The sequence below is a fragment of the Hyaena hyaena genome, unplaced genomic scaffold (assembly GCF_003009895.1).
Source record: "Hyaena hyaena isolate Hyena2069 unplaced genomic scaffold, ASM300989v1 scaffold_406, whole genome shotgun sequence".
NCBI classification, from domain to species: domain Eukaryota; kingdom Metazoa; phylum Chordata; class Mammalia; order Carnivora; family Hyaenidae; genus Hyaena; species Hyaena hyaena.
Window position 1 is genome coordinate 145,386 of NW_024081038.1, and position 12,412 is coordinate 157,797.

Genomic DNA, 12,412 nt, shown 5'->3' on the forward strand with positions numbered 1-12,412 from the left:
TTAATCTTTTGTTCTAGAGTCCATTTTGTTAATTTTATTATTGATCCTGTGGCCTTTGCCCCTTTAGGCATCCCCTCATTTCCCCATGTGTAGATGGGGTATGTGTCAGGTTATCACCCCTTCCTCCTGTCCATGGTGTGTTCTGTTCTGTGTCTATTCCTTAGTTAACTCATCCATTCACCTGTCCTTGTTACATGTTCATTCTGCCATTTGCTCCTGGCTGTTTGGCTACCATTCACTGGTCTCTAAGAGAAGAAGTAGGTCTGGCCAGAAGCCCTGGGTCAGGGTTCAGAGGGTGAGGTTCTACTGTGTGACCTTCAGCCTGAGGCCCCTTTAGTACAACCTGCGTTGGTAGAGGTTCTGACACTCTCCAGCCATCACATAAGGAAGGGAGAGAGATTCCTGGGTCTCAGACCACAGGGCTGTGGGCCTCAGAGTGAAGGTTGGAAGGTTGGGGGTTGAAGGTGAGGGTCATCAGACTCCATTGCACTGGAGGGACTAGGTGCTGTGATTTGAGCCTTCCCTGGCGTGCTTTGAAGACCTCAGCCCTGCGTTAACAGAAAAGGTGGGGCTCCCGGGGCTTTGCCAGTGGTCAGATGCCAGTCCCTGGTACTGTGTTCTGTCTGACTGCTTGGAACTCTAGGCTTTGATTTCTAGAGGGATGCCTGCACCTCACCTGTTCTCTGTGGCCTCCAGGAACAGAGAGACATCCTGTCTGAGGATGCCTAAGGGACATCCCTGCTTTCAGGTCGGGAGGAAGGCTCTATGCTCTGCCCCTCTCCAGTGTTCTTACACCCCATATGAATTTGGGACTGGGAAGTTTGCTCCAAGGTTTGGCCCTGTCCTCTCCTCCTGAGAAATGACTTGCCTTAGCCTTGTCAGGAAGACACAGCCTACTTGGCATCAATTCTTTTCTAGGGGAACAGGGTGAGTGTTCAGGGGAGGGTTGGCAAGAGATTCTATAACTCACTAAGACTTGGGTTCCAATCCCAGGCTTGCCCAATACTGGCTTTGTAACTTTAAACAAGTCCTGGAACTTTTCGAAGCTTAATCTTCTAATCCCTAACCTGAGTGATTTTTTGCCTTCAAGGAGAGGTATGAGGATTTAGGTAAAAGCACTGGGCCCAGCATGTAGTAGGTGCTCAAATTAATGGCTTCTAATTTCAGAGTCAACCCCCATGTCCCATCTTGTTGAGAGCTGTTTTTCCAAATATCTCCATTGGGCATTTGGAGAAATAGAAAAGTTAAGAAGTTAAGGTCTTTGGCTTGGCTGGCCCCAGAGGTGACAGGGACCCAGGACCCAGGAATTACTGCCAAATCCAGGGCCCTCATCTGTGTATGTGCTGGCAGGATAGGCAGAAATCTCCCAATATCCCTTGGCCAGTCTTGCCAGGACCTCAGGCTGTAGGCAGCCTTCTGCCAAGGGATCCTTGAGCTCTCTGACTGGGTAGGACTCTTCTGCACCACCCTACCCCATGGGGATGTGGGCCCAGGGAGGGAAGTGGGTTATCCTCAGAGAATGAGGTGGGAAAGGACTCCCTGGAGGAGGAGGTCGGGGACATAGGTCGTTCTGCCTCCAAATGTCCCTTTCCACCCTGGGGGTCTGGTCCCCTGGGGCGGGACTGGGGTGGGAGTGAGCGGTGGGAGTGAGGGTGTAGAATCTCCAGGAGAAGGGTGGCAAGAGTCAGGGAGTCTCAGGAAGAAATGGAGACTCAGCGGGCAGCGGTGGTGGAAGTAGAACTGAGCCTCAAGAGACAGAGAACAGACCTCCAAGCAGCGAGAGGGCCTGGGGAAACAGTCTGACCCGTCCGCTAGGCGGGCCAGAACAGCGGACTTAAAAGATCCCTACTAGGCGGGGCCGAGGAGGGGGCGGGTCCCTGTCCCTTCCCCGCCCTCCGCTCCCTGGGGCATCACGTGGGGCGGGCGGAAGCGCCCGGCAGGGTGGGCGCGCCCCGCCTGCGGCCGAGAGTTTACGGCGGCTTGAATCAGTGGCGGCACTGGGACCCCGGTCCCCGGGTCCGCACGGGGAATCTTCGCCCAGAACAGGTAGGTGTGACTGCTGGGGCCTCTCCGTCCGCCGCTGTTTCCGCAGGTATTGTCCGGAGTTTCCCCATTTCGCAGAAGGGAACGCCGAGGCCGCACGCCGACTGTGCGCTCGGCTCTACTTCCGCGGGCGTTTCTTTTGTAAGTTGTCGTTAGTGTCTAGTCATTGGGGTGAGGGTCGCCTCCTGAGAATGTGTAGTCAGGCCAGAGATGGCAGGGAGGAGGACGAACCGGCAGGACAGGGGGCTTCCAGCTCTTAGTCCTTTGGTATGAAGGCTCCTAGGAGCCGGAGCCAGCCAGAACCCCCGGCGCCTTGCTTTTCTTACCTGTGAAATGAAGGCTTCAGTGGCTCTCACCGCGGAGACCCTTACAGCCCTGAGCATTCGTCTGACCCTATGCCCTGTACCTGGGCCTCCAGTGACCTTGGCAGACAACTTCCGGTCTCTGCAACTCAATTCCCCACCAGTAAATGGAGGCATGACGTCCCAAGAGCCCCTACCTGGCCCAGTTGCTGGAAAAAGAGGAGGTGTGTGTTCACATAATGGGGTCAAGCTTGGAGTGGGTTATTGGCGCTGCAGAGAGCTGGCTTGGAGTGCAGCCTGGGGGACATGGGGTGGGTGTTTGGTGTTTGGGGAACTCTGGTCAGGAGCCATTATAGTGTGGCTTCTGGCATATGCATTTCCCTCCTCCAAAGTTCCTGCCCTGGGGAGCCTTCCCTGATCTCCGGGCTTGGTTGGGGGTGGGGAAGTACTACAGGGTGGCACAGATTTGTGCAGGTACTCAGAAAGGATTTGTCTGCGTGCTGAGCACCAAGGAGGTCCAGACTGAGGCATCCAGGATGTCTGTCTTTGGAGATCAGAGAGTGTCTAGGTTAGGGGAGACCTCCCAGCAAGCTCATTACAGAGTCACGGAGACAAGTGCAGACAGGTTCTGAGATAGAATTGGGGACTGGGACTCTTGGAGGCCTAGGGAAGAAGAGATGCCTGGAATGGGCCTCGGCAGTTAAGTGGCAATTACCAAGGATAAGGACCTTCCAGAGGACAGCACAGCTTGTGCAGAAGCAGGATGTCCATGGTATGTATATTTGAGGAATGGCGAGGTGTAGAGAGAACGCATCCCTGTGTTCCCTGGCTGGTTCGGGATTGTGCAGACCCAGCCTCCCCATTCACCACTTGCTCACAGGAGTGGGGCAAAAGGTGAGGTGGAAGTGGGCAGAGGCCACTAGGGGCCCTGATTGCCCGCACGCTTCACTGGGGTCATTGAGGCCTCCGCATTCAGCTCTAGCCGCACCCCACCACCTCTCAGGCTCCAGTCATGCTTCTGTGCACTTGAAACCTCAGCCCTTTGTGCAGGTTGCTTGTCTTCCCTACCCACTTTCTCTAGAACTTTTCTCCCCATCCAAATCTCCTAGGTCCTTTGGGACTTCACAGGTGGGCTGTTTATCTCCTCCTGCCTAGCCTTTCAGTCCTGTATAGGGGCACAGCTTAGGAAGGGTCTCCTTGGAGCTCTGTGGGGAAGGGACCTGCAGAGCCATGGGGATGACTGGGACGTGGGATAGTCCCTGTATAGCCACCAAACACTATGTGACTCTGGGAGTCCCCAAACTTCTCAGAGCCTCCATTTCCCCATCTGCAGGATGGGGTGATAAGCTCTGGTCTCATGCTCCAGAGAGAGCCTGACGATGTAAGAATTAGGGCCCGAGTCTAAATCCTGTCCATGGCAATGAGTGTTTGAATGAAGTGAGAACCTAGAGGGAGGGGTTGGTTCAGATGGGTAAGGGGCCTCTGAGAGTCCTAGGGGCTAGTGGTGGACTAGCCTAGTGTCAGAGTAGGACATCCGCTGAAGAGAGGGGAGTCCCCTCTATTCTCAGGGGCCCTCTCTACCCCACCCCACTCTTCCTTTAGCCAAGCTCAAAGCCGGGCCGGCTGATGCCCAAACAAGTAGCCTCTGTTCCCAGGGTGGGGGGAGGGGAGGCAGGCCCTGGGCTCCAGGCCCGCCTGTCCAGCTCTGACCCTGCCGCGCACCCCCCACCCCCCGCCCTTCACTCTGGATCTTAACCCGTGGGAGCCTGAGACAGGCCCTGGGTTGCTTGAGGGCTCATACTTCTTGCCCACCAGCTGTCCCTCCACCCAAATTTAGGCTCCCAAGGGTTCTGTCGCAGCAGAAGGGGATGCTGTAGGCCATGAGCTGGAAGTGAAGAAGGAAGGAGGGAATGGAGGTGGGAGCAGATAATATGGTCATGTACACTCAGAGCCCAGTTAGCCCTGAAGCTTTTTTCACAGATGGGGAGACTGAGGCCAAGGGTCAAAGATCAGACCAGGATCACACACTGAGCCTTGGTGGGGGTCAGGACTGATCAGACTCCTAGTCTGGGCCCTCATGGGGAAAGAAGAGGGAAAGGGAGGGAGCTCTCCTTGATTTGAGTACCTAGAGTACCTATCATGTGCTTGGAGCTGCACATTTGTCCTTTTATTTAACTTCACATTGTTCCATGAGACAGGGATCACCCTCCTGTAGCACAGGGGAAGAGACAGAAAGAGCTGAGTAATCACATCTGCCAGAAAGATGTCAGTAAATAGGCACATAACACTGGCGTGGGCACTTTCATGTATATTAACCACTTTCATCCTCCCGAAACCCTAGAGGTTGTGTACCGCTCTGCAGATAAAAAGACTGAAGCATAGGGAGGATAAGTAATTTGCCTAAAATTATAGCAAATAAGTGGTAGAGGCAGGGTCAGGACCCAGGAGTTTGTTTGCTTCCTTTGGCCTGATTTCCTCTTCCCCTACCCTGACCTTACTCCTTGAGCTCAGTCCAGGGTCCCACTCAGTGAGGGGCTTTCCCTTGGGTGGTGGCCAAGGCTGCTCGAGCACAGTGTGACCCCAGCCAAGCAGGCGCAGCCCTCACTTAAGAGTAGACTCCAGTCCCTTCGGTGGCCCCTCTCACCCCCTCTTCTGGTCTCAGGCTGGCTAGACTCATCCCCCTTCACATCCCTGCACAGAGGAGTGTTTCATATTTCAGGAAGGGGTTCTGTGCTAAGCAGAAGGATATGAAGGGCCCTCAGAGACCCCCTACAAGTACAATGCCCACAAAGCTCAGGGCCTGCTGCTGACTCAACACCAGAATGCCCAGCCCTGATCAGAGAGGACATCTTGGCCACTTACCCCTGCTGCCATTGGTCCCCCAGACCTGTACATTCCAATGAGGGCTCTGGGGAGGACAGCCCAAAGAGGCAGATGACCTCGGGTGTCAGGGACGGCTAGGGGGTGGGGGCAGTGCATGGTTGGCCTTCCACATGATCTTCCTGTGGAATTTTTTTCTGTCTCAGCCTTTGGAACATAGTTGAGAAGGGAAAAGATCTGTCCTATAATGAGGACATCTGTCCCAGACTGTTGGGACAATCAGAGTGGGTGGGAGGGGACGTGGAATTAAGTGACCAGTTCAATAACAAAATTATTATTTAATGGTAGTAATTATAGTAGCAGTAGCTACTGTTTCTTGGAAACTTAGTATGTGCCAAGTACTGTGGAAGCATTTTGTATTGATTTAATCCTCAGCAATAGTCTTGTGGAGTCTGTGCCGTTCCCATTTTACAGATGAGGAAACAGACCCAGAAAGGTTAAGTGATTCTCCTAAGACCATCCATTACGTAGGAGAGCTGGGAGTCTGGATCTCTCCCTCTTTACAATGAGAACTCTGAGTACCAGGAGACGCTCAGATGGAGGAGATCCCAACCCGGTTCTATCCTGGGAACTCCCAGCCTGGGTCTCAGGGAGTGGAGGGCTGCCTGGTCCAGTGACACTGCTGGCACCCAGCTGTGAGGATGGCATGCCTGCAGGGGCATCCTGCTTCTAGACGGGACTGACCGCTAGCAAGCCCTGAGCCCCCCATGGGCCCAGCTCTAGGGTGAGCATCTCTTGGAGATCTTCTCATTGCTCCCGTCATGTTCTGTCGGCTCTGGGCTCTGTTGAATATGGTGGTTCTCCCAGACTCCATTTTGCTGACGAAGAAACTGAGGTCCGTAGAAGTTAAGTGACTTGTCTGTGGTCTCTCAGCCGAGGAAAGGGAGAGCTAGAGCCGGCACCCAGGCAGAGGCTCTGAGGCCAACAGTCCACCTCCCTACCTGGGGCCTGGTCAGGGGCCTCCTGGGCCTCTGAAGCCCTGAGCTTCCCTCAGACACAGCCCACCTGCCTTGTCATAGGGTCCAGACTTTCTCCCTGACTGAACCGAGAGCCTGAATCCTCTTAAGGTGCTTGGGGTGTGGAACAGCTGGATGGCATGGACGAACAAACCCGGGAAACACGGTTCCAGAGCTGAGAGGCCGAGAAGCAGGCACGAGCTGTGGTCAAGAGTGTGACACTCAGTGCCAGAGGACTCTGGAGGACGATTCAGGGGTCAAGAGGCCCTGCTACTCAGATGACAGGAGGGAGGAATATGGCAAAATATTCCTCTTCCTTATTATCTTCATTGTGAGGGCAAAAAATGTGCGTGCAAGGGGAAGAAAGAGGAGGGTTGGGCCCTCTCACTGTTGCTCCTCTGTCCCCATTCCCAGGGCAAGGAACTCGGGTCATACCCGGGATCTCCACTGCTCGGGGCTCCTGGGGGCGTCTGACCTGGCTGGGCCAGTCCTGGGGTGGGTCAGCCTCCAGGAGCGGGGAGCTATCATGGCATCTTGCTACTCTGTATGCCTGGGTCTCCTTTGCCTCCTTCCTTACTGCCCGAGAGGGCACTGCCCTGCTCCTGGGCATCCTCTTCACCCTTCACCTCCTTTCCCCAAAATGCCAGGGCTGGGGCTCTGGAGTCCTGTTCCTGCCCTCTGGTTCAGTGAGAGGCTTTGAGCTGGTCATTTCAGTGAACTCAGCATCCCTTGATCTTCAGAGGGTGGGCAGGAAGCAGCAGCTCCCACAGTAGTCTCTAGGTGTGGACAGATCTGGACAGGAGCCAATCAAACAGGGCAGATGAGTTGGGGTAGAGGGCCTTCTCCATGCCTCTCCACTTCCACCCACCCTCTCCCCACATTGGGCAGCTGGAATTTTAGGACTCTGAGATTCTAAGCATTGGGGATTCAAGGATTCTAAGGCTTCGTGTGCTGGCGATTCCCAGCTTCTGAATTTCCAAAATTCTGAGTTCCAAGAGCCTGCAAAGCCTCGAATTGGGCCGGGTAGATGCTGAGTTGAGGCTGAGTCCTGTGCCACGCCTTGGCCAGCTGGTACCAGACAGACAAGGCCCAGAGTTTATCAGGGTTGCTTCTGGAGGTCCGTAGCACAGCTGGCTTCCAGGCTCTGTGGGCTCTCTATACCGCCTCCTCCAGCATGTGCACCCAGCTGTCACCTTTCAAAATATCTGAGAACCAGACCCTGGAAGGGACTAGGCGGTAGCAGAAGAGATAGCCATCTTGGTGGAGAATGGGGAGGGAACAGACAGGGGCCACTCCTCTTCACTTGCAGCCGGTGGGGCTGTCATCCTGGATACCAGGATGCGGTTGAGGAGAGGCCCAGGGATGGCTGACGGCTGGCTGGGTCACAGAGCAAGGTCTGGGTCACACTGCTGGGTGAGCCAGGTCCTCCCAGGGCCAACATGGAATGTGGTTCACCAGGCCCAGGTCCAATGTTGGAGGGTCAGAACCAGGCTCAAGGGCCCTGACAAAGTGGTGGATAAAGACCTGAGCCTGGGAGTCCAAAGGCAGACACTGCCCCTCCTCCGGGCAGGGAGGCTGGGCCTTGGCTCAGGGCCATTGAATATTTCACAACGCTGCCACCCCCACCCACTCCTTCCGGTGCCCATCAGAGCCTATGGGCACATCAGCTGCCCTCAAAGGGCCTTGGGCATGAGAGTGGGAGCTGCCTTGTGTGGAGGAGGCCTGTTTCCTCCCCATGAGGGAAGTGCCCTCCTCCTGGAAGACTTCCTGGCTGGGTAAGCTCCTTCTTGGGTTGTGCTTCCCATCTCCTTTCTGCTCCACATCCGTCGGGGCAAGCAGTGTGCACGTGTCTATGTGTGAACTTGTGTGCCCCTGGGCCCAGATGCGTCCTTGGAGGACCTGCGATTTTTGCCTGCGTGCAGGTGTTCTCGGCATTCCACATCCCAGTGGATTGGAGTAGGAGGTGCCAGGCTTTGTGCTCCTTGATGTGCAATCTGGTGAGGCTTTTTTTCAAGTTTATTTATTTATCTTGAAAGAAAGAGAGACTGAGCAGAGGAGGGACAGGAGAGAGGGAGAGAGGGAATCCCAAGCAGGCTCTGCTCTCTGAGTGCAGAGCTCAACACAGGGTTCAATCCCATGAACCGTGAGATCACGACCTGAGCCGAAATTAGGAGCCAGACACTCAACCAACTGAGCCACCCAGGTGCCCTTTTATCTGTTTGAGTGGGGACTGTCATCCTGGCAGGCCCCTGTGAGTCTGCAGCTGAAATACCATAGTTTGTTCCCAAAGGCCACCCCAGCAGCCTGGTGGGGAGAATGCCACCCCCCTCCCCCCAGAGGGCAGGGTTGGGGACTAGGCTTTGCCAGATGACAACAGGATGGCTTTGGGGTGGGATCTGTCCTGCTTGCTGAAGGGGTGCCAGAACCTCAGCTGAAGTCCTACGTCTCCCCTCAGACTGGGGCTCTTCCTCCTTTGTCTGTCTCCTCAGCTCTGAAGGTGGATGTGCTAAGCGCAGGGAGAGTGAAGACCCAGGAAGCATCTAGTTGTTCTAGTGGTTCTGTTCCAGTTTCTGTTTCAGGACGTGAACCAGGACACTCATCTGCCTCTACTGCCAGTGGCCTGGAAACCCACATCTTTCAGTGCTGGGCCGGCCTAGCCTATGTGGAGTAGGGGGGTTGCTCCAGTAACTTCGAGGTTACCTGAGGGGACTATCCCCTCCCAGTTCTTCCAAGAAACAGGCTAGTGGAAGGGGTAGGGCTTCAGTCTGGGGGGGCCTAGGTCCTGGTCCTGACTTGTTGTGTGGCCCTGGTTAGTTTAGTTTCTTGCACCTCTCTAGGGCTCACTTGCCTCTTCTAGAAGAGGGGAGAGTTGAATAAGGTGGTTCCTAAATGCCTAAGGGGCAGGTGGTTGCGGGTATGGAGAGCTGGGGGAAGGCAGAGCTGAGGTGTAGTAGGGAGGAGGCTAGAGCTATAACTGGGTAGGCACGAGGGGAATGAGAAGTGCCTGATCTAGGAGGCCAGAGGCCAGGTTCTACCCACACTCCGGCCACTGATTGCAGTGTGACCTCAGGCAAGTCATCGCTTGCCTGAGCTACTTGCTTTCCTTGTATAAAACTGCGAGATGCCCATCAATCAACAGATATTCACTGTGTGCTAACCTCAGGCTGGTAGTGGGGATGCAGGGTAATCAGATCCTGGTCCTGCTTTCATGGAACACCCAGCCAGGTCTGGGGTGAGAGTGTGTGTGTGTATGTATATGTGACACACTCACAGATAGTGACATCCCGGTTTGATCAGGACTGTGGCCATGGGAGTCACATGCTTTCTGGAGCAGGTGACATTTAGACTTGAAGGGCAGGGTAGAGAATGATGTTCCAAGCAGAGGGAACAGTATAAGCAAAGACCTGAAGGTAAAGTGTCAGGCAGTGGAAGTGGAGGGAATGAGATGGATGAGGAATGAAGACGCAGGAGCCAGAGGGTAGAGGCCCTTTGACCTCTCTGGGTATTAGAGAGTCATGGAAGGAGTAGGCAAGGCAGAAGGATGGGGGCTGGTCTCCGAGACTTCTGGAAGTCTAGGGAGGTTCTGACCTGCTCTGGAGAATGGTTGGGGGCGGGGGAGGGGGGGGGGCGCCAGCCCCAGGGGGTCTGAGAGTCAGCACTTCCTCTCTGTGGGTGAGGGCTCCCCGAGCAGTGTTTATCAGGCCAGCCCAGCAGGAAGTGGCTAGGGCAGCCTCAGGTGGAGAGAAAGGGCAAGCCTAGCCACGGAGGGGGCCAAGGAACCTCAGAGTTGAAACTTTGACTCCTAGAACTCCAGTCTAAACCTTGACACCTGCCTCGTCCAACCATCTCTCTCCCTACCTATGTCCCAAGCTCCTGACCGAAGTGAGCGAGGCCTTTGTGGACATCCATCCATCCTTTCTTCCGGTGGCCAAACGTATCCAGCCACTGAGAATAGGGCAGTGAATGAGACAGTGCCCCTGTCCTCCGGTTGAAGATATTGACAGTGAACAAATAAATATGTCATACAATAGTGTAATCCAGCAGTGACAAGTGGCATCCAAATATGTGATCCAGTAGTGGTAAGTGGGATGCTGAAAAATGGCACAGGATCAGGGACTCATGGGGGCACATTTTTAGGTAGAGTGTTCAGGGAATGATGGCCTTGTATTTGAGAAAGTGCTGAAAAAAGTATGAGTGAGTCATCAGGTGTGTGGAAAAGCATTTCAGGCAGAAGGAGTGCCAGTGCCCAGCCCTGTGGTAAGAGCACATAGATGGGGTGGAATAAGAACGAGGAGACGAGCAGTAAGGACAGACCATGGACCCTGGTAGGCAGGCCACGTGCTGGCTTTGGCTTTTAGTCTGATGAAGGTGGCAAGTCATTGGGGAGTGAGAACTGGCATATGTTCATTCCTCCGAAACCTGCAAGGGGGAGCTGTCATAATCCCCATTATACAGATGGTAAAATGGAGACCCGGAAGTTATGTGCATTTCTCAGTCTCCCGGTGGTAGGCACCCCAGTTTGCCTGGCTGCCCACCCACCCCGTGATTCATCCCCGAAGCACCCTGCTGCCCTTCATGGCTTCCTGTTGTCTGGATAGTAAGGGCAAGTGTCTTAGCATAGCGTTCAAGGCCCTTCCCAGCCTGCTTCTTCTCTCTTCCCCACTTGACCCCCCTGTATCCTCCCTGCTTTCTGCCTGTCTCTGCACTGTGCCCTATGAGGAGACGGAATAGAAAGAGGGGCCCAGGCAGCCCTCGGTTCGGATTCTGGCTCCTGTGTTATTTTAGGCAGGTTACTTCACTTTTCTGAGGTTTGTTTTATTCTCATCTGTAAAGCGGGCTAAAAAACCATCCACTTTCTAGACTGTCTTGAGGAGGTATGAAGCAGTCCACGTACTGTGTTTAGCACAGTGCCTGATAGACGGTAAGCACTCCATAATCACAACCTTTTGTTGTTTTAGGCAGGGGTGGCTGGGTCGGATAAGTGGGTTAGAATGTTCTCTGAGTGGGAGAGGAGAGGCTGAGTCAGGGAATCTTCCTCTCTGTTGTCTGACTATATCGTTGGGGAGGCTGCAATCACACATGAGGTTGGAGGCCAGGGCCTTTGCTGCTGGTCCTTCCTAGCCCCTGCCCTACCAGCCTGCTCACCTCCACCCTGTCAGCGCAGGCAGCTTCCCCTTTCGGGGGCCGGCAAGTGAGGGGCCTGCTCATCTCCTGGCTTCTCCATTCCAGTGACCACCTAGGGAGATGGCATGTGCCGGCTCCCGTTCTCCCGGGCTGCTTGTTCTAGGGTGCAGGGGAGCCCACCAAGTCTCTCCTCCCAGGTGAGTGAGCTCATCGGGTTCTGGGGAAACTCAGGATCTGTAGAGTCAAGCGGCCTTCTGTCCCTCTCCCCAGGGTCAGGGCTAGCCCTCAACTCTTCCAAGGGGTCCCAGCATGTGACTCTGGTTCTGTCCGCTCCTGCTGCCTGGGAGCCTGTCAGTCGACCTGCTTACTCCCTCCTACCTGTTTCTTCCTGTTTCGGACTTACTCATTTATAGTGTAGAGCCCCCATCTCTCCCCCACCCCTGCCTTAGGAGGCAGTGGACACAGAGAAGGATCTTCCTGAAGTCACTCTGTGGCACCTTGAGCCTCCCCCTTAACCAGCCTTTTCGTTGGGGGGGAAGGTGCTCCCTGCCCTGCCTGGGAAGCCCCCAGTAGAGGACTGTCTGTGACTGAGGGCAGGGGACCAGGCCACAGTCCGGTGTGCTTCTGCTGGGGGTGTCCCAGGTCTCCACAGGTGCTGTGGGGCTGGTCTGAGCTACGCCTGAACAGTGACACAGGCTGGGACACGGGGAACGTGGTGTGGGTGAGGGCTGTGGGGTTAGTGTTAGGTGAGGAGCTCTGCCTTGGGGGCAGTTGTAGGGTGGGCCGGTAGGTGTGCTGGCTGAAGGTGGGTCAAGGGCAGAAGCAGAGAAGAGGGCCCAGAGATCCAGACCTGTCTGGGGAGGCCTGGGGTGGATGGGAGCAGCGGGGATGGAGAGGGTTGTGTGTGTCAAAACAAGGTAATGAGGAGGCACAGGGGAGATGGGAGGGAGTGGTCCAGGGTGGTCCATTTGGAGATGGTTGGCCAAGGGGGATTCCTATGTCATAGACTTTGGCAAGACCTAAATTCCAAATCACTGAACTTCAGCTTTGTATATTTGCAAGTGAGGTACTCTGGACATTCACACTTCATCCCATCCCTTCCTCCCT

General features: G+C 55.0%; 1 protein-coding gene across 6 annotated transcripts in view; it reads left to right on the forward strand.

The window, feature by feature from the left end:
* The first annotated feature begins 1,928 nt into the window (after window positions 1-1,928).
* ARAP1 (ArfGAP with RhoGAP domain, ankyrin repeat and PH domain 1) overlaps window positions 1,929-12,412 on the forward strand; it is a 66,756-nt gene continuing 56,272 nt past the window's right edge. For 5 of the 6 annotated variants that reach the window (XM_039251987.1, XM_039251986.1, XM_039251991.1 and 2 more), the window contains exon 1: window positions 1,929-2,046. The gene's annotated coding sequence lies outside the window, so the exon portion shown is untranslated. Of the gene's footprint in view, window positions 2,047-7,936; window positions 7,957-12,412 lie in introns of those variants that run through there. The other variant, XM_039251990.1, reaches the window with a different exon arrangement.